This window comes from Argopecten irradians, chromosome 9 (assembly GCF_041381155.1).
Source record: "Argopecten irradians isolate NY chromosome 9, Ai_NY, whole genome shotgun sequence".
Taxonomy (NCBI): Eukaryota; Metazoa; Mollusca; class Bivalvia; order Pectinida; family Pectinidae; genus Argopecten; species Argopecten irradians.
The window spans coordinates 7,824,398-7,847,223 of record NC_091142.1 but is presented as its reverse complement, the minus strand read 5'-3'; the positions used below and the strand labels follow the sequence as shown (position 1 = coordinate 7,847,223).

Sequence of the window (22,826 nt, the reverse complement as noted above, 5' to 3'; positions counted from 1 at the left end):
ATTATATTAGGATCAGCTATTATATTTGGACCTATAAGCAAAAAATACAGCGCTCCTATTATAAATAGTTTGGCTATTTAAAGCACACTGATTTTTGTAATAATCCCATATCAGAGAATGTATCTCTGAATGCATTTGACAAAGTAGTTTATTCACAGTGAATCACTATGAGACCACCCAGGGATTTAAATTGTCATGATTGACCTGCATGCTGCGTTAACAGAGGCATATTCAACATTCACAGCAGAGGTATATCGGGCTTGTGGCGCAATGGATAACGCGTCTGACTACGGATCAGAAGATTCCAGGTTCGAATCCTGGCAAGCTCGTATTTTACTTATTTACAAGTATTAATTTCTTCGTTTTTTATGTTGACCTATTTATTCAGTTATCATCTCATTAACTTGACATACAAAAGAATAACGTTATAGTTTAAAAACATGAATAATGTTGGTTCCATTTTATAATTATTATTCGATTAATAATAATCGATAACAAGATGGTAATTAAAATCAAGACCATACAATTTCATATGTTATTGATAGCAATTCTTCAATTTGAAGCTGATTATTGAGAAAATACATAAAGTAGGACCACTGCTCAAACATTCGCAGAAAGTGTATTGTACATCATGTGTTTTAATATTATTTCAAAATTAATATTACCTTTACTGAATGTGTGGTATAACATAGACCAGGGGCAAAATATCATCATTTGGTTTACCAGAAACAATATTGACCTAATCATGGTGTACCAGAAACAATATTGACCTTATTATGGCGTGCCAGAAACCATATTGACCTTATCATGGTGTACCAGAAACAATATTGACCTTATTATGGCGTACCAGAAACAATATTGACCTTATTATGGTGTACCAGAAACAATATTGACCTTATTATGGTGTACCAGAAACAATATTGACCTTATTATGGTGTACCAGAAACAATATTGACCTTATTATGGTGTACCAGAAACAATATTGACCTTATCATGGTGTACCAGAAACAATATTGACCTTATTATGGTGTACCAGAAACAATATTGACCTTATCATGGTGTACCAGAAACAATATTGACCTTATTATGGTGTACCAGAAACAATATATTGACCTTATATATGATGTACCAGAAACAATATTGACCTTATTATGGTGTACCAGAAACAATATTGACCTTATTATGATGTACCAGAAACAATATTGACCTTATTATGGTGTACCAGAAACAATATCAGCAAGCTGCCATGATACAAACGTACCCACTGGAGTAGCTTAAGTTCGAGGGCAAATATATTTCAATAATAACATGAGTTTTTCATTAATCAAAACAGTTGTTTTATTTGCTATCTGTGACGTTATAAAGCGCACACGGTCCAAGTGACATATATTTTTTTCTCAAGATCGCGATCCACGAATCTTTGACAATAGTATAAAAACATAATAATATGTATTTCATTTCTTTTTTTCAGAAAAAAAATGTTAGCTTTCAATCTGTTATTTAACATTACATCGATGTTTATGGATTTATCCAATATGAGCCGTGACGCAGATACATAATTTTTTGGCATGCCATTCTTACAACAAAAGACAATATAAGCCTGTGGCGCAATGAATCAGGTCAGAAGATTCCAGCAAGCTCGCGGATTTTTCGAAATGAGATTATTTTCGTAGTTCACCTCCCCCTATCTACCTTTTGATATTTGAAATTAATATATTAATATTGAGAATTTGTGTATAGTAATTGGTGGCAAATGATAATTATACATAAATAACCGGTTAAAAATTACAAAATATGTTCAAAAGTAAAACCGAAATGTTTGTTGCTGCACGTGTGAACCAAACAGGACCTAATTATATAGAGCAACATGGCCTAACGAAAGTTTATTATTATGCATAACTAATTAATGGTTTATAAATATAATATGTTCAAAGAATCATATCGTTATATAACAGGAGTGTATTACAAGGGCTTGTGGCGCAATGGATAACGCGTCTGACTACGGATCAGAAGATTCCAGGTTCGAATCCTGGCAAGCTCGAATTTTTACAGGAATAATCATTTTGACGATGAAAATCATTTTCCTGAGATAAAATATTTTATTGATAATGCATTTTGTCAAAGTCTGCTCCAGCTTACGGTCAACCTTAAAGTCGTTTTTACTTTTAAAAAAACATAATTGCTCTAGCGACGTTATTCTATACTACCGTTTTTACTCTAAATATTCTCAGGAATAATTATTATCTTTTGTTTGTTTATTTGACTAAATTAACGTCCTTTCAACAGCCAAGGTTTCTTAAGGACGGCCTCCCATGCATGCGATGTTTTGCGTGTATGAAGTGCGTGGTGCGTGTTATGGGAGAATATGCGGTATATTCGTGTATTCTTGTATAGTGGCTTTGACCTTTTTTTAATTCTAACACCCAACCTGCAGGGCGATGATTCATGATACTTCAAACTAAATTGCGTTCGCGAGTTTCAAGACCAATATTTAAGTTTATAGATTGCCTTATCAATATATTCTGACGTCCATTAAACTTGTCCTATTGACCTGCAACATTCATTATGATAATGATCGCATAAATGATTTCAACGTTGGTATTACCTCCCGTTTGACTAATGGCAGTGTGCATACCTTAAAAAACGTCTTTTGTTTGGATGAACAGAAACAAGTTGATAATAACATTGTCTACATCATGCCCAACCTTAGGGTGACTCGTAATCTGTTGTGTAGCTTGTAACGAAGATTAGACATGGTACATATACCTTTTTATTAACTTGATTAATGTGTTCAAATTCACCCAAAACGTGATAAAAAGCATGGAAAAGCAAGTCGACTTAAATGCATCAGTCATTCAATGTGATAATGATCGAATACAGTATCTTAATGTTAGTATTTTTTTATTTGCCCGTGGGAAATATCGTAACATAGTTACACGATAGTAAATTCAAGCCTCATTGTAAATGTGAAATAATAGGGTTGGTATTATCTACGTTACGCTATTGTCGTGATTTTCAAAGGCACGGCTCCACTAGGACACATAGGGACCAATTCGTACCCGGCCGAAACGTATAGTAGGCCGGGTACGTATATTCGTTCTAGTTTTTCGGGCAACAACTTTATAACGTAAAAGTTATATGTGCCGTAACTGAGCGAAATATTTAACATATTATGTTTTTGTTCTGTCATCATTTGAAAACCACCAAGTTTCATAAATGAAGCTGTGAAAATCATTCAAATGAACTGAAAAACATGCATGAACATTATAAACATTAATTAAAACACACACAAAAATTGTACTATAAAATTCTTGTTTTCCATGCCTTATGATTTTAATATACCTGCAGAAATCACTTCACAGTTACACATAACACAATCAATATGTAAGATAAACTTGGCTTCATGGTATGACCGAATATATACATTTCACTTCAATGTAGAAATACATATAATGATTTGTAGAAGTATTGACAAGGCTCGCAAAAATAAAAACTTCTTAAACTCGTTTCATAAAATATCATGTGAAATGAACTATCATTTAAGATCCTATATAAAATATCTTATCAAAAAAGTTTTTCTCGTTATTCAATACGAGTGTATCGAATCACCACTTTTTGGAATAGGACTCAAATTGTATTTGGTTCCACTGAATAAAATGAGCCATTCTATAAGTTGGTTCTCTGATGTGCCCAATGCCAAAAACGAATTTCAATATGGAAAACACCTATCAAACGTCGTCTATCAATATTGCAATCTGACTTTACACAATTCATTGCAAGTCATATAAGCCATTATCGAGTTTTAAAAGAAGCTACGCAACATTTTACTTTAACTAAATATTCACATTTTAAGGCATCCAAGTGTTTTATATTGGTTGTAGTATAGTAGGATTAATTCAACGACAATGGTACCAATGCAAAAATAATGAATGATGTGGAGAACAAATTATACAGTAAAGAGTTTGGACTAGGAACTATGGAATAGAATGATACAGTACAATGCATTAGGGTACAAATATGTTTCTTTTTTTTTTTTTTTTTTTTTTTTTTTACAATTGTTGTTGCTGATGCTGCTGCTGCTAACGTTGGTGTTGCTATTTGAACTGGAGTATATCGCGTAGTTCATTGTTAATCCAAGGGCTTGTGGCGCAATGGATAACGCGTCTGACTACTATTTATTTATTTATTTATTTATTTTTATTTGTTTGTTTTATGAGGAACCTCGGGGGACCCAATCCCCGGGGCCCTATTGACAGGAAGAATAAGATTATTTTTATCCTTGAAAAAAACGCGTCTGACTATGGATCAGAAGATTCCAATTTCGAATCCTGGCAAGCTCGTATGATTTTTTTTACTGAAATCGTATTTAAATGGAATATTGTACATATTTTGACAATTTTGAAATCTGAAACTTGGTAAACTCGTATTTTTACAGGAATGAGATATGACCATCATTTTTCTGGTAAAAATAAATACTTGAATATGAGGGACTGATAAGGTATTTCTAGGTTTTAATAGCATAGTTGACCAAATATATTCAAAAGTCATTGTTACTTTTTGTAAAAATCATCTGACGCGTTATCAATCTTATTTTTCAAATAACCATGTCACTATGCTTATTTCTATTTTCTATAGAGTTTCTTCATTTGTTTGACAGGATTTGTCTTCAAAAGGCCATAACTATCCAGCTCGTTTTGACAATAGTATGGTAATGACGGTTGTAGATTTTACCATAAAAAATCGGATATAAGTGGTTAGATACCGTATTACTAAGTTTTCAAAGCATATTTGACATATCGTCAAAGTGATTCTTATGTTTTGTAAAACCATTACTCTAATTATTTTTTTACATATTGTCGATATTACTAAAACCGTTATTTGCATTTCAAGCATGTTCATCACCAGTAATATGTGAAGCATTTACCCGTTACCTGTTACCTGTCGTCGAGGTCTTTAAATATGCCGTTAGCATCTTTGACCCATTTGAATATTGTTCATATTGTTTGGCGGTTGTGTGTTCTCATAGCAGGTAGGGTTGAACTTCTCTTGCTTGAATTTCCAATGGCTGTTTAGTCTTGACTTAAACTGGTTTAAAGTTTCTGATTATATGACATTTTCAGGTAGAGTGTTCTATTGATTTACTACTCTTTGTGAGAATCTATTTTTCCTGGTGTTAAATCTGGAACGTGCCTTCACAAGTTTTTTTTACTATGACCTCTTGTTTGAGTATGACTTCGGGGAAGTAATTTATTTTTATCACATTTGTCTATGTCGTTCAGAATTTTGTATACTTCCACCATATCACTCCTGAGATGTCTGTATTCTGGGGTTGGCAGTCCTAAATCTAGTAGCCGTTCTGGGTAAGATTTGTTTAGAATATTTTTGATGAGTTTCGTTGCACGCCTCTGTACTTTCTCAATTGTGATTCTATCTTTTTTTTTTTTTTTTTTTTTTGTATTTGCTGTCCAGACGGTAGATGCATATTCCAGATGTGGTCTCACCATGGCTTTATAAAGGTTACAGAACGATCTATTGTTTAAGTATTTGAAGCTTCTTTTCAACGCTCCTAGAATGTGGTTTGCTTTTTAGCTGATGCTTCGATATGTCTTGTGAATTTCAGTTGTTGGTCAATAGTAACGCCTAGATCTTTCTCTTCAGTGACTTGCTGGATTGATGTATTATCCGTGATATAGTCCCCGGGAATTTGTTTATTTGTTCCTAAACGTAGGTGTTTACACTTTTTAAGTTAAATTTCAGCTGCCAGTCGTTGGACCATTTCATTAGATTGTTTATGTCACTTTGTAGCTTTTGGTGATCGTTTACATTATTAACAACAGAGAAAAGTTTTGTGTCATCAGCAAAAAGCCTAACAGCGTTTTCAACAGCCTCTGGTAGGTCATTGATGTATACTAGGAATAGGATTGGGCCTATCACACTGCCCTAAGGGATTCCACTTGTTACCGAAGACCAGTCAGAATTTCCGCCATTTAATACCACGCGTTGTTTTCTGTCAGTTAGAAAGTCTTCAATCCATTTTAATAGATTTCCTGTGATTCCGTATCCTGATAATTTTTTTAGTAGTCTCTGATGAGGTACAGTATCAAAAGCTTTTTGGAAATCTAAAGTAGATGATGTCAATATCATTTTTGTTGTCTAGGTCTCCTGTCCAATTATCTACCATTTCTATTAGTTGGGTTGCACATGAATTTCCTTTTCGGAAGCCATGTTGGTATTCGCTAAAGAGGTTGTTAGTTTCCATGTGGTTTACGATGGCATCTCTCACAAGTTTTTTTTCATGATTTTTGATGTTATTGAAGTGAGGCTAATGGGACGATAATTTTCAGCTAGATTTTTTGGTCCTTTCTTGTGGATGGCAGTGACGTTAGCCTCTTGGTACCTTCGCATCATCGATGAATTTTTGACCATAGAAGGACTCAACGTTAAAAAATAATAATTTCAGAGACCTATTTATTACCGTGTAACAATGTTCAATTGTCTATCATCGCATTAACAGTTTTGAGAATATTTTTTTAACTCTTGATTTTAATGTTTCTTAGAATATTTAATCTGTTATTATTTAATATACATAATCCATATGATGTGTCTATGGATTTCATTATTATCTTCTGCAAAATGAACGAGCTTGCCAGGATTCGAACCTGGAATCTTCTGATCCGTAGTCAGACGCGTTATCCATTGCGCCACAAGCCCATGTGGTCCCAAAGCGATAACAACCAATTACAAACGTGTACACTGTTCGTACAGCGGAATAAAATATTGCTTACTTTACATCAATATACATCTAGTACAAACATACCTTAGCTGACAAAAATTTAGTGGTAACGTAAAATACATAAACATAGATGAGCGGTTTGTAAAGTTTAGAAAGCTAATGCTAAAATTTGTACATTTCAGAATAAAATGTAAGCATGATCGGCTGGTTTTTTTTCAGATAACCATACCATCATGCTAACTTCTAGTTTTTATAGATTCCGCCATTTATTTGGAAGGCTTTGGCTTTAAAATGCCATAAATATAGAGGTACATAATTAATGAAGGTGTATTTCGACAAAACCCCTGCTGTTTGCACGATAAAGTAATGTGTCTCGCAGACGTTTTTCTTACAATGCTCAGGTGCCATCAATAGCATAGAATAGGTACGTATACATTGGTATTTCAACATCTCTATATATACCATATAATGTGTATATAACCTTGCCTCACTTTTAACCCTTTTTTGTATATTTTGTCAAATACAAACAGCTCAACAAATTACAGGTCCACAACAAGACCTATGATGCATACTCACTGTATGATAATGTGAAATTATTAGAAAACATGCAAACAGATCTAATGAGGACATGGTAATGTACAATTGTGGTACATAATGTAACTGATATCAAATAATAGAATATCTTCTTTCCTGTGAGATATATCTTCATTTTAAAAGAAGCATATTATGACCTGATAACTTAAAAATGACGTCACCGTTTATAGAGAAATAATGAATCGTTAACTTGCTAATTTTATCAGTTTAAAAAAATACGGACTTTTTTTACTATCATAAGGAAAATTAGTTATAATAGAATTCAGTAAAAGATACATCCGAGCTTGCCAGGATTCGAACCTGGAATCTTCTGATCCGTAGTCAGACGCGTTATCCATTGCGCCACAAGCCCATGTGGTCCCAAAGCGATAACAACCAATTACAAACGTGTACACTGTTCGTACAGCGGAATAAAATATTGCTTACTTTACATCAATATACATCTAGTACAAACATACCTTAGCTGACAAAAATTTAGTGGTAACGTAAAATACATAAACATAGATGAGCGGTTTGTAAAGTTTAGAAAGCTAATGCTAAAATTTGTACATTTCAGAATAAAATGTAAGCATGATCGGCTGGTTTTTTTTCAGATAACCATACCATCATGCTAACTTCTAGTTTTTATAGATTCCGCCATTTATTTGGAAGGCTTTGGCTTTAAAATGCCATAAATATAGAGGTACATAATTAATGAAGGTGTATTTCGACAAAACCCCTGCTGTTTGCACGATAAAGTAATGTGTCTCGCAGACGTTTTTCTTACAATGCTCAGGTGCCATCAATAGCATAGAATAGGTACGTATACATTGGTATTTCAACATCTCTATATATACCATATAATGTGTATATAACCTTGCCTCACTTTTAACCCTTTTTTGTATATTTTGTCAAATACAAACAGCTCAACAAATTACAGGTCCACAACAAGACCTATGATGCATACTCACTGTATGATAATGTGAAATTATTAGAAAACATGCAAACAGATCTAATGAGGACATGGTAATGTACAATTGTGGTACATAATGTAACTGATATCAAATAATAGAATATCTTCTTTCCTGTGAGATATATCTTCATTTTAAAAGAAGCATATTATGACCTGATAACTTAAAAATGACGTCACCGTTTATAGTAATGCCGCTGCAAATACGTAGGAGGAAAATAAATGAATCGATTACTTGCTTAATATATTTATCACTTAAAAATGACGTCACCGTTTATAAAAATACGGACTTTTTTACTATCATAAGGAAAATTAGTTATAATAGAATTCAGTAAAAGATACATCCGAGCTTGCCAGGATTCGAACCTGGAATCTTCTGATCCGTAGTCAGACGCGTTATCCATTGCGCCACAAGCCCTATATCAAGTTTGGAGGTGGGCGTTGGTTATACGTTTGTCTGCATTTGTGTTTTCGAAGTACATACCTCATTTGAGTGACTTTTGGTCGAGTGTCAAGTTTCCAGTCAACATTATCGAGTTTCAAGTCAACATTTCCGAGTTTCGAGTTAATATTTTCTAGTTTCGAGTTTACATTTTCGAGTTTCGAGTTTACATTTTCGAGTTTCGAGTTAGTTTTTTCTATTTTCGAGTCAACATTTCAATAAATCTTCAGAATGTAACTCGAAACTCGAAAAGGTTGACTCGAAACTCGAAAAGGTTGACTCGAAACTCGAAAAAATTGACTCGAAACTCGAAAAAGTTGACTCGAAACTCGAAAAGGTTGACTCGAAACTCGAAAAAGTTTACTCGAAACTCGAAAAAGTTGACTCGAAACTCGAAAAGGTTGACTCGAAACTCGAGACTTGACAAAAAGAATTCCTCATTTTGAGAATACAAAAATATTCAAACATGTTTATAGCCTGTGTGGCACGTGATCAAATTCTGACTATTGTTAAATCATCCTGAATAGTATATGTTCAATTGAGGATTATCACCATGTTTAGCCTTCCTTTACCCGACTATATTCACTGTAATGTATTTTTACAAATAAAAATCAGTTGTTACTCTAAAAATCGCGAAACGATTTATGATGACAGTTGGTGTTATAAATTGTACATATAGCTCCAACTCTATTGAAGTTAATCCTAATCAAACATAATCCTGTGAAATGTCAATTTGTCAGGGACTCCTTTTCCCATGCAGTTGTATCATCCAATCAAAGGCGACGAGACGAACGGTGAAGTCATTTTGACGTCATAATAAATATAATAAAAATTAAATACAAATCAATTGAATTGTTTGTTCGATACAAGCGAAATTTAAATATCTGATAATCAAAATGATATGCAGAATGTTTATGATTATATAAATCAGTGTCCAAAATATTGCATTATGTTTTATGTGTACCACATATCGCTTAAACCAATGTCAATAAAATTGTATATTTTCACTTTCGCAAAATGTACGAGCTTGCCAGGATTCGAACCTGGAATCTTCTGATCCGTAGTCAGACGCGTTATCCATTGCGCCACAAGCCCTTATTGCTACAGAACAAAACCAACATAAATCTATTTTAAGCTATACACAAAGACGTGCCGATGTACCACAGTGGTACATAGGCATGATACATCGTGTATAACATGGTAGGCGTCTTGCTAATAACCCAACCCCCTCGTTGTTGTGACTGTGAAGCCGTGGTTGCTTTCAAGATGCTCCGGCACCGACAGAGCATAAACGATACCATCATTTGAACAATAACTCATGTTTAATCGTGCATTTATGTGTCTCATCAACACAAAAATACATATAAAATAATTATTTTTTGATTTGGTACATGCGCAATTAGTACTTCTATATAGGGCATAGTGCCGTGGATTTTGGCTTAAGTTATTATTTTTTTTTATATTTATCTTGAAGTAAAATAAGAGGCGGATGTTTTTCAACTGCGTTAATTGTGTATAGTAAGTAGCTTTTGTTGCTGAAGAAAATTACTAATTTGTCTGCTCCGGTTTTTGATTGAGAAAAAAATACCATTCGTCAGCGGTCAATGAACTCCTTTCATTGAGTTGAGTTAACATCCGGATTGGGTTATTTAAGGATGAAGTTCAATATACTTTTATGTTAAAGAGATATAGCACAAAAATCAGGGTTTCCTCCACATAAACCGCGAAATAATTTACGATGAGAGGGCACTAACTACATCAAAATAAATATTTATATAATTAAGATCAAGATTTTTAACTAACTTTTGATCATTGAATATTAATCATTTGTACACTTTTTTCAAAACAATTGCATAATATACATTATTGTATCAATAAAACGACGATGTCATTAAAGTGATTAAATTATTACTTTTACATAGATCTCTTAGGGTTTTTTGACTTCTTACAAACGTTCTTATAATGGAAATTAGAAAGTTTTTAAAATTACAACATTTTATTTGAAACATTAGTAATGTTTATCGATGTTAAGTTATCGAAAAACGCAACCCGAAACTGTATCTGTCGGCATTGGCTGTTTATTACGGAAAGAGCTGAGTACATCACGTGACATTCCGGAATCTTTGACTTCGATGTTTTGGGATCGCTGAAAATAGCATGCGACTAATGTACAAGTTCTATGTACAAGTTGTTCATATGACAAATGTTTTATACAATATAATAAAAAAGGCATATTGTTATTAATTGAAATGCCTCCATATATGCCGAATTTGCTTGACATAATTCACTACAACCATTTGCATGTCATAGTAAAAAAATGTGGTTCAATGATCAAAAATATGTCATATCCGATCAAGCAATTGGTCTTTTGTAAATATGATTACATGAGCATTTCGTGAGAGAAATGTTAACTAAATATTTTATTCTTCTTTCTCTGCAACAGTATGTACAAGCAGCCCAACGAATTATGCTTCAATAGCATAGATATTGATAAACCACGAGTTGGCGTAGAAAAGACCAGTGAAAACACATCTATCGAGAGCCGAAGGTGTTTTCTCTGTCCTATTCTATACCAACCTGAAGTTTATCAAACTTAAAATATTCCCATCCCCTTTTGAACCCCATGAAAAAATGTCACAATTCAACTACCCAACTGTTGGCTAGTTGAATAGAATTTTACTGGTTATGCTCTAATGAATCACCCTTCAGTAGTATACATGATTAGTCGTGAGGTATACGACCGTTTGAGCAAGTTATAGTTCTATTCAACTGTACCAGAGGGATTATTTCTTTACAAGCAAAATATCACTTGAATAAACGGCGATTAAAAACCTTAAATGTTTTCAATACTCTGTTCTTATTATTTTGTATCGAATCCGAAGATAGTGTAATGTTAACACTAAAAAGTAGGTCATTAAAACAACGGTAAAATACACGTCTCTACAGATTGTGGAATTATTTGTATTTAGCTACGCATAGACAACTGTTATACTAGCTATAGGTGTATCGTGCTTATGTACTACCAAGTACACGTTTATTGTAGTCATCGCCCATACTTAAAACTCCACTTTTATTGTTATCGAGGGCTTGTGGCGCAATGGATAACGCGTCTGACTACGGATCAGAAGATTCCAGGTTCGAATCCTGGCAAGCTCGTACATTTTGCGAAAGTGAAAATATACAATTTTATTGACATTGGTTTTAAGCGATATGTGGTACACATAAAACATAATGCAATATTTTGGACACTGATTTATATAATCATAAACATTCTGCATATCATTTTGATAAAGTAAAGTAAAGTTTTGCAGAAGATTTATAGTATAATATGAGGCCGAAATTTACGGACTCATTATATTAATAACGCATACCAGAACACCTTTGAATAAATATTCTGAAACCGTTAAAATGCAAGTGTTTAACGTAAAACTCTTTTAAAGTTATACATGTATATGCCGTAACTGAGCATAAATTTGGACATGCTATTTTTATTCAGTAATCTAATGAAAAGTCCATAAAGTTGATAGCAAACCTCCAATCAAGAAATGGTTTTATAACTACATGTATATATAGCAATCAAGAAAAGATGCGAAAAGATGCGATTAGCAGCATTTTGTAAAATAATTTGTTTCTCAAATAATTCCATTTAGCTCGCAACTTTTTCGTTCACTTATAAATTATAGTATCGTATTACGGAAATAATGTTTTTAAAATATCCATGTTATAATCGTCGACTGTGATTGGCTGATTCCATGGCGATTCAAATTTCTATGAAAAAGAACCCCGACACCTACACCCACCTTCCTGGCAAGCTCATACATTTTGCATGAGTGAACTATTGTCAGTAAGACATAAATTTTATAATAAATCAATATATATAGTTCTGAACATTGGTTCATAGGATAATTAGAATTTTGTAAATAATTTTGATTATCAAAAATTCAACTTCGCCTGCATGGAAGATTTTATTGATTTGAAAATATGTTATCATTTCATGACGTAAAATGGCGTCACGGTTTGTATTGTTGAATTTGATTGGCTGATGCAAAGGCGAAATGATTTCTAAGGGAAAAAAGAGTCCCTCAAAAGTTCGAAATTTACAAGTCTAGACTGGATTATAAGGGTTAGCAAGATGAAATTCGATATTTGACATCAAAAATAATAATGTACTTTCATCATACACCGCTTTGCGACTATGCTTTGTAAACATGACGACAGACGAACCTAACCAACGCCCGTTTGTAAACATTGGGCTTGTGGCGCAATGGATAACGCGTCTGACTACGGATCAGAAGATTCCAGGTTCGAATCCTGGCAAGCTCGTACATTTTTACTTAATTGTATTTGAAGTAAATAGATTTTAAATTTATTTACTTCGGAACACATCAAAATGATAAAAAATATTTTTAACTACATGTAAATGTGAAGCAAGAAATCGGTTCATTTATTTGACTATCAAATAATACCGTGAATATTTAAGTTTTTGTCAGAAATAATGACGTACTTGCATCTGTCGATAGCAGCGATGTCATAAACGATTACGTCATGTTTTTATGTTATGAGGTTTTATCACAAAATCTGCCCGATATCCAGTGATTTCCCCTCTGTAATATTTTTGCATATGTCACTAGTGTAATATGACCTTGAGCAATTTTCATTGGCTTAAAATTCATTGTGACGTCAGACGTGATGTCAGGATTAAGAGGAAAGCGGGACAAAATGGCGTCCTCTGCAGGGTTTTCGGAATACATTTTTACGTGACATTCCTTGATATGTAGGTATTTGTAGATATGTGATAAAAAGTATCTTAAATTTGTGTTCATTTTATATGAGATTTTATGAAATTCGTTGCCAATGCTCGCAAAAATAAAAACTTCCTAGACTCGTTTCATAAAATCACATATGAAATGAACACTCATGTAAGATCCTATATATATATTTGTGTTTGACAAAATATGTAAAAAAATGGATTTGTTCAGAGAAAATGAGATTATCAAAAAAGACATATGATATGTTAAATAACATAAATAGAGGTGATGCAAATGAAATATCAATGTAAACTTACCTATATATTCACATAATGCCATCTTGGCATAAGAAGATAAGTGTATTCAAAATTGTTACACTTATGATATTGAGTTTTCCATGAGTCTGTATGTTTTGCCAAAAATACAACGGTTGAAGAGGTTTTTTACCCCAAAAAGTCTTGTCTTGTCCATTACTCATAATGTAACATTTACTATAACAGAAGTATTTTTATTGTTGAAATTCACAGTAAGCGTGTTTGCGTGATGAAATTAACAACTGCCATTTACATACCAAGGTCAAATAAACCTCAATACAATGTTGGTTTTTTTAAAGGTAGCCCCAGTCAAACAAACGATGGCGACTTAGCTTTAGACACTAGTAAACATAATGACATGGTGATTTGACAAACAAATGAGCTGGTCCTGCTCACATTTTTTTTCCTGAGACACATATTTTAGCATATCTTTTTCACACGAGTCATATTTTTTCACTTCCTTTACGTCAACAGTACACATATGGTCAGCTAAGGTGATGTATTTACACCAGAGAACGGATGCATAGTGATGCAATGTAAATAATATAAGTCACTTAATAACCGGGGATTTGTTAGTATAATATCTGTTACATTCAGTGTATTGTTCTACAGTATGAAATGGTACATGTTTATTTTTTTAAATGAACATTGGACCTTGTTTATCAGTGTTATCCAATAACAAACAAAAAAGGTTAATACATAAACAACGATGACATTTATATGGTAAAATCACTTTAGAATGGGGGTTACGATTTAATCAACATGGCGTATAGGCGTAGTAATACAAATACACCCCTGCACTACTTAAAGTACATGTGTATCGTTTTCATCTTGCATCACTTAAACCACCCAAATGTCGCTATCGAGGGCTTGTGGCGCAATGGATAACGCGTCTGACTACGGATCAGAAGATTCCAGGTTCGAATCCTGGCAAGCTCGTAAATTTTGCAAAATATTATTAAACAGAATACACAGATATGATGTTATAACTATATATGACAATCATGAAAACATATAATGTTCTGGACATTGCTTTGTGGAATTTTTAGCAATTAGTACACTATTTTTTTCCAATTTCTTATTTTTTGTTGACTTGAAAAATTGCGTTCTTTTCTCGGAAGATTCAAGGTTCGAATTCTTGCAAGCTCGTATTTTCACATAATTTCATGGCAATGTTAAATGTTCATTAGTATTCAAATGATGAATACTTAGCTTAAATATTTATCGGCTTTATACTAAAACACACTACACTAAATCATACTAAATACTAATTATACTAAAAGGATAAGTTTAACATATTTTAACATATTCATCGTGTAAAGCTTACAAGACTAATTTGTTGTCTGCAGAAAACAATAACTTGTGGCACAATGATCACATATCCTACTACGTGTATTTGATACGATACCTGATGGAATTATTTTAACTTTTACTTTGTTATTTTGCGAGAGGCTTCGGGAGGATCAACCTGATTCTGGTAAAGGTGATACTTTGATCAACAAGATGGTCCCCACTTCCATTGCAGGCCGCTGGGGCTTTCGGAGTCGCATAGTGGAGTAAAGGTGAACTTCCCTTTCCTTCGCACCTGCCAAGAAGGATAAAGAAAAAAATAAGAATAAGAAGATTCCAAGTTTGGAAGATAGCAAGATGCGAACATGAGGGCTTGCGGCGCATTGGATAACGCGGCTGACTACGAATCAGAAGATTCCACATTAGGATCATAGCAACTCGTGCGTACACATGGGCTTGTGGCGCAATGGATAACGCGTCTGACTACGGATCAGAAGATTCCAGGTTCGAATCCTGGCAAGCTCGTATATTTTGCAGAAGATCAAAATTTTCTTGACATGGGTTTGTGATATATGTGGCACATATTTCTATTATTTTGTTCACTACATAATTATCTCGCTTATAACGAATTATTATATATAAATATATTGCATTAACTTCGTAAGAATATCATGTCAAGCAAACGTTTTATGTAACAAAATATATCAATAAGTTCAAAATACAGATATTCATTATTTTGATAAAGAATTTATCTATTTTTGTGTAAAATGACTTAAAATACAACGCAGTATTTCTGACAAAAGAGTCACTAAAGTATGCATGTTTGCATGTTAATCCAAAATGTTTGCTTTACATTATTTGACCGATGAGTTGCTTTTAACTAAGTTCAATATACACAGATCTTCGATAAACATTTGAGCTAGATATCCATTACTGAAAACTAATCTCAGCATGGGTGTAAATGAAACAATTGATTTTACAGAGCATGTTATGATTACTAGATATTTTTGATTGGCATTAAGTTGTAATACAATTTTGTATAAAAAACGAGCATGCCAGGATTCGAACCTGGAATCTTCTGATCCGTAGTCTGACGCGTTATCCATTGCGCCACAAGCCCTTATTTACTACAAATGATTAGATTCCAGGTTCAAAATGGACTTTATGTGTATGCTTTTGTAGCTTTTATCAAAAAAATATTATGAGAGAATACTTCGATGTTTTTGTTATGTCTCTAAATCTAATCAAGTCCATCCTAATAATTCAACCTAAAATATTATTTTACAGCGTCCTAGATTTTTTTTTTTGCAGTTTTCTGAGCCAATTAAAGGCTACAAAACAAACAGAAACGCATTTTCATATACATCACGAGGTAACAAAAATAGTTAATGAAAACATTCATTACAAACGAAATTGAAATATTTGATAAACAACATTACTTACAAAATATTAAAATCGCAATAAACCTAAGCATCATCCGCCAGATTCCATCGAAAGACAATTTCCAATGCGTATGCCATTCAAATTGGTGTTGATTTTGAAGTTCTATTGTTTAAATGTTTATTTTTTAATGCCATTTATGACTGAAGCACATTTGAAATAATGCAGAACATTACTTCCTCTTAGCCTCAGCATAAACAATGGAATTCACAAAATTAGCAAAACACGGTTATAACGAACCTCTGGGAACCATTAAAACTACTTCGTGTTAAGCATATGCATATTGCAGATATCGGTCAGAACCTTGACGGGGAATGAAAATTGCTCTGTTATAACCATGAATTCGTTTTAAGTGTGTTCGTGATAAACGTGTTTTACTGTAATCTCAATTAAAAATTTCTCCGCAATGTTTTGCATTAAAGTACGCCAACAACTTTTAAACTTGTTTTGTCATAAGTAATATGAAGATTGATTAATATGAATGTATAGAAATATAATACATGTATTTGAAATTCCTTCATCCTATTTTCCCTACTTGCTTATAATACCGCAATTAAAACTGTTACGATCATCATTAAAGATGCTCCACCGCTGACAAATGGTATTTTTTCACTATCAAAAACAGCAGCAGACGATTAAGTATCCTTCTTCAGTTACAAAAGTTACTTACTTTACACCAGTACCGCCGTTGAAAAGTTTGAGCTTCTGATTTTACTTCAAGTTAAAAATATAAAAAAAAAAATAATTAATTGCATTCCGAAAAAAATCCGTGGCACTATATCCTATATGGAATGAAGTACTGATTGCGCATGACCCAAAGGCAAAATAAACTATTTTAAATTATTTCTTGTGTTCATTAGACTTATGTATATACGGTTAAACGCTAATTACTGTTCAAATGATGAATATCATTTATGCTCTGTCGGCGGTGGAGCATCTCTAAAGCATTCCTTCAAAACAGACTGCTGAAAGTCTGGAGCTAGATTGAGTAGGTGAAAATACTCTTCCAACTTTTGTTGTGAATATTGGTTTCTTTATCATTCTGAACTTTATTTGATGTGTTAGGAAATGATAAGATGTAAAACAAAATAAAAGCGATCGTATTAAATCGAATTTAAATGTCAGCGGTTTATTTCGCGGATACACGTGTACATGCAATTAATATGTATTCAAGCATTTCTTTTTTTTTCGCGAACCAAATTTTCACGACATATTGCACACAACCTTTTCCAAATGATTACATGAATGATAAGATTATTTGAAAGCGCCTTAAATTGCTTTCGTTTTTTATTATATCTCACGATGCAATCAATTTAATTTTAATAAATTCACCATTGCAAATGATTCGTACGTAATAAAACAACCGTTTCATAAAGTAAATGGATTAAGGAGTAACATAAGTTCTATTGAGTTGTACTTTAAGTTTATAACTGTCAAAGTTTGTCAAAGATACTTTGAAATATTGCTGGTGTATTGTTATCAATAAAATTATATTTGTCATGGCATTTTTAAGACGTTGGCCGTCATCAAGAGACAAGAATCTTGACCTATCTTTTAAAAATGTAATATATTTCATCCCAATTTAATCTATATGGCATTATTGACAATAAAGCAATTAATTAAATAGCAGCTGTCACTTCATAAGACATCGCCAAACTATAATTGTCTTTGATTATAGTCTATTTAATAAACATTATGTATGTTAAATCAAAATAGGAATGTGATGCATTGCATTTATAAATTCTAAAAACCAGTTCGTGAAATATTTATTCGGTACATTTCATTTTTTTATTCAACGTAACATGTATTGATGATGACAATATTCGCATGATTTGTTATGCTACATCTCCTTTGCAATTGTTGTCATTAAATAAAACATATACGTGTGTTATATTTCAATATAAATGGTGGCATATTGGTAATGTTAAATATCTATGACGTGTTAATGAGTGTTAGTTGTTTCTACATTCCATTACCGTTCTGTTCTTTGGCAACTGAAAATTAATGATGCAATACTATATTGGCTTGTAGTTGTCAAAGGAAATAAACTTAAATTTGTTTCGTCAACATTTATTTGTCCTGGGATATTGGTGATGTTACATTTTACTATCACTTGTTAATTTTAGTGTTTAGTTGAATCAGATGCTATATTTCAATAATACCGAATTGTTCTTGGGTTGTGTTGGTGCTATATTTTATCAACTTCGAATGCTTATTCGGTTTTAGTTGTGCTTTATTTCATGAACATGCATTTTTTTAATTTTGGTGTAGATATATTGTATTTACATTTTGTGTTAGGCTTTAGTGAATCTATATTTTATATAATGGAATCGTTGTTTGATAATGGTGATGATATATTTCATCAACATCGAATTGTTTTTATCAGTTTTGGTGATGCTATCATTGTGATTGTATCAACATCGAATTGTTTTTATCAGTTTTGGTGATGCTATCATTGTGATTGTATCAACATCGTATTGTTTTTATCAGTTTTGGTGATGCTATCATTGTGATTGTATCAACATCGTATTGTTTTTATCAGTTTTGGTGATGCTATCATTGTGATTGTATCAACATCGTATTGATGTTGGGTTTTGGTGATGCTTTTTTTTTATCAACATCAGACTTCTTGTTGGGTTTTGTTGATATATTTCTTCAACATCGAATTGTTGTTCAGTTTTGTTGATGATAGTTCATAATTATAGAACATTTGTTCGGATTTAGTGGTACATAATTCATTATAACATAATTGTTGTTGTTGTCTTTTGTAATATATAATTCATCAACATCGAATTGTTGTTGTCTTTTGGTAATACTTTTATATTAGTTGTTTTATTACATCACTAATGTTGTTGTCTTTTGGTAATACTATAATTCATCAACATCGAATTGTTGTTGTCTTTTGGTAATACTATAATTCATCACACGAATTGTTGTTGTCTTTGGTAATACTATAATTCATCAACATCGAATTGTTGTTGTCTTTTGGTAATACTATAATTCATCATCACATCGAATTGTTGTTGTCTTTTGGTAATACTATAATTCATCAACATCGATGTTTGAATACTTTGATTGTTGTCTTTTGGTAATACTATAATTCATCAACATCGAATTGTTGTTGTCTTTTGGTAATACTATAATTCATCAACATCGAATTGTTGTTGTCTTTTGGTAATACTATAATTCATCAACATCGAATTGTTGTGTTGTCTTTGGTAATACTATAATTCATCAACATCGAATTGTTGTTGTCTTTTGGTAATACTATAATTCATCAACATCGAATTGTTGTTGTCTTTTGGTAATACTATAATTCATCAACATCGAATTGTTGTTGTCTTTTGGTAATACTATAATTCATCAACATCGAATTGTTGTTGTCTTTTGGTAATACTATAATTCATCAACTTTGAATTGGTTGTTGTCTTTTGGTAATACTATAATTCATCAACATCGAATTGTTGTTGTCTTTTGGTAATACTATAATTCATCAACATCGAATTGTTGTTGTCTTTTGGTAATACTATAATTCATCAACATCGAATTGTTGTTGTCTTTTGGTAATACTATAATTCATCAACATCGAATTGTTGTTGTCTTTTGGTAATACTATAATTCATCAACATCGAATTGTTGTTGTCTTTTGGTAATACTATAATTCATCAACATCGAATTGTTGTTGTCTTTTGGTAATACTATAATTCATCAACATCGAATTGTTGTTGTCTTTTGGTAATACTATAATTCATCAACATCGAATTGTTGTTGTCTTTTGGTAATACTATAATTCATCAACATCGAATTGTTGTTGTCTTTTGGTAATACTATAATTCATCAACATCGAATTGTTGTTGTCTTTTGGTAATACTATAATTCATCAACATCGAATTGTTGTTGTCTTTTGGTAATACTATAATTCATCAACATCGAATTGTTGTTGTCTTTTGGTAATACTATAATTCATCAACATCGAATTGTTGTTGTCTTTTGGTAATACTATAATTCATCAACATCGAATTGTTGTTGTCTTTTGGTAATACTATAATTCATCAACATCGAATTGTTGTTGTCTTTTGGTAATACTATAATTCATCAACATCGAATTGTTGTTGTCTTTTGGTTGATACTATAACTATAATTCATCAACTTTGAATTGTTGTTGTCTTTTGGTAATACTATAATTCATCAACATCGAATTGTTGTTGTCTTTTGGTAATACTATAATTCATCAACATCGAATTGTTGTTGTCTTTTGGTAATACTATAATTCATCAACATCGAATTGTTGTTGTCTTTTGGTAATACTATAATTCATCAACATCGAATTGTTGTTGTCTTTTGGTAATACTATAATTCATCAACATCGAATTGTTGTTGTCTTTTGGTAATACTATAATTCATCAACATCGAATTGTTGTTGTCTTTTGGTAATACTATAATTCATCAACATCGAATTGTTGTTGTCTTTTGGTAATACTATAATTCATCAACATCGAATTGTTTTTGTCTTTTGGTAATACTATAATTCATCAACATCGAATTGTTGTTGTCTTTTGGTAATACTATAATTCATCAACATCGAATTGTTGTTGTCTTTTGGTAATACTATAATTCATCAACATCGAATTGTTTGTTGTCTTTTGGTAATACTATAATTCATCAACATCGAATTGTTGTTGTCTTTTGGTAATACTATAATTCATCAACATCGAATTGTTGTTGTCTTTTGGTAATACTATAATTCATCAACATCGAATTGTTGTTGTCTTTTGGTAATACTATAATTCATCAACATCGAATTGTTGTTGTCTTTTGGTAATACTATAATTCATCAACATCGAATTGTTGTTTGTCTTTTGGTAATACTATAATTCATCAACATCCGAATTGTTGTTGTCTTTTGGTAATACTATAATTCATCAACATCGAATTGTTGTTGTCTTTTTGGTAATACTATAATTCATCAACATCGAATTGTTGTTGTCTTTTGGTAATACTATAATTCATCAACATCGATAATTCATCAACATCGAATTGTTGTTGTCTTTTGGTAATACTATAATTCATCAACATCGAATTGTTGTTTGTCTTTTGGTAACTATAATTCTATAATTGTCTTTTGGTATAATTCATCAACATCGAATTGTTGTTGTCTTTTGGTAATACTATAATTCATCTAACATCGAATTGTTGAGTAATTCATCAACATCGAATTGTTGTTGTCTTTTGGTAATACTATAATTTCATCAACATCGAATTGTTGTTGTATTTTTCAACGTAATTTGTTTGTAATTTTAATTATCTCGAATGTTGTTTATTCGTTTTGGTGTTAAAGGCTTCATCAACATCTCTGTATAGCTTCATTAAAAATCATCAAATTGTTGTTGTTTTTTTTTTGTAACAGCTTTTGTAACTTAAAGTTATCATTGTTGTTAGGCCTTTGGTAACTATAACATCAACAATCGAATTGTGTTTTTGTGGTTTTGTTCAACAATATGCTCATTTCATATATCAATCAAATCAATTATTTTTTGGTGATTCTTGTTTGTATGTTTTGTGAAGTGTTTTTCATTAAAATCGAATTGTTTGATGCAGGGGCGAAGATAATTTGTTGTGCTGGTGAGGGTATACAATATGTTTCATCAACATCGATCATAAGTTGTTGTTGATGAACATATTTCATTGTTGTGGGGTATACATATATGTTGGTGATGGTATACAATAAGTGTTGGTGATATTGTGTATAGCTATAATACACATAGTATATTGTCTATTGGAGTAAGCCTATATTTCATCAACATCGAATTGTTGTTGGGTCATTATCGAATTGTGGTTTGGTGAGGATATACAATAAAGCTTTGTTGAGGGTAACAATCGAAGTTCAACCTTGGTGGTCTTATACATACAATGTATTTGATTCAAACATGTTGGTTTATTGATTTTCGTTGCGACAGTTAGATGTTTATGATGTAATATACGTTAAGTGTTATGTGAGGGTATACAATATAATAGTGGTATAAATATTGTTTAGGGTTTATACAATAAGTGTTGTGATTGGGTGAGGAAATACATAACAGCGAGTGAATTGGTGAGGGTTATTGGTGAAAAATGTTTTCTATATACATCTTGAATGACTTTAATAAATTGAGGGTATGATAAGTATTGGTGATTTTATAAGTATATACAATAAGTGTGTGGTATACAGATGTAAGTCATTGGTGAGGTTATACAATGGTGAGGATACAATAATTTGTGTTGGTGTTGTGGAAGGAAGTGTTTTTGATACTAAATAAGTGTTGGTGAGGGGAATATA

General features: G+C 32.1%; 11 non-coding genes across 11 annotated transcripts; 6 read left to right on the top strand and 5 right to left on the bottom strand.

The window, feature by feature from the left end:
- Positions 1–256: 256 nt before the first annotated feature.
- Trnar-acg (transfer RNA arginine (anticodon ACG)) lies at positions 257–329 on the top strand. Its single transcript has one exon. It is a non-coding gene; the product is annotated as a tRNA-Arg (tRNA).
- A 1,639-nt stretch (positions 330–1,968) lies between these two features.
- Trnar-acg (transfer RNA arginine (anticodon ACG)) lies at positions 1,969–2,041 on the top strand. Its single transcript has one exon. It is a non-coding gene; the product is annotated as a tRNA-Arg (tRNA).
- Positions 2,042–6,638: 4,597 nt separating this feature from the next.
- Positions 6,639–6,711, bottom strand: Trnar-acg (transfer RNA arginine (anticodon ACG)). The gene has a single exon. It is a non-coding gene; the product is annotated as a tRNA-Arg (tRNA).
- Positions 6,712–7,606: 895 nt separating this feature from the next.
- Trnar-acg (transfer RNA arginine (anticodon ACG)) lies at positions 7,607–7,679 on the bottom strand. Its single transcript has one exon. It is a non-coding gene; the product is annotated as a tRNA-Arg (tRNA).
- Positions 7,680–8,621: 942 nt separating this feature from the next.
- Positions 8,622–8,694, bottom strand: Trnar-acg (transfer RNA arginine (anticodon ACG)). Its single transcript has one exon. It is a non-coding gene; the product is annotated as a tRNA-Arg (tRNA).
- Positions 8,695–9,740: 1,046 nt separating this feature from the next.
- On the bottom strand, positions 9,741–9,813 carry Trnar-acg (transfer RNA arginine (anticodon ACG)). Its single transcript has one exon. It is a non-coding gene; the product is annotated as a tRNA-Arg (tRNA).
- A 1,988-nt stretch (positions 9,814–11,801) lies between these two features.
- Trnar-acg (transfer RNA arginine (anticodon ACG)) lies at positions 11,802–11,874 on the top strand. The gene has a single exon. It is a non-coding gene; the product is annotated as a tRNA-Arg (tRNA).
- A 1,094-nt stretch (positions 11,875–12,968) lies between these two features.
- On the top strand, positions 12,969–13,041 carry Trnar-acg (transfer RNA arginine (anticodon ACG)). The gene has a single exon. It is a non-coding gene; the product is annotated as a tRNA-Arg (tRNA).
- A 1,605-nt stretch (positions 13,042–14,646) lies between these two features.
- Trnar-acg (transfer RNA arginine (anticodon ACG)) lies at positions 14,647–14,719 on the top strand. The gene has a single exon. It is a non-coding gene; the product is annotated as a tRNA-Arg (tRNA).
- Positions 14,720–15,522: 803 nt separating this feature from the next.
- Positions 15,523–15,595, top strand: Trnar-acg (transfer RNA arginine (anticodon ACG)). Its single transcript has one exon. It is a non-coding gene; the product is annotated as a tRNA-Arg (tRNA).
- A 522-nt stretch (positions 15,596–16,117) lies between these two features.
- On the bottom strand, positions 16,118–16,190 carry Trnar-acg (transfer RNA arginine (anticodon ACG)). The gene has a single exon. It is a non-coding gene; the product is annotated as a tRNA-Arg (tRNA).
- Positions 16,191–22,826: the final 6,636 nt, after the last annotated feature.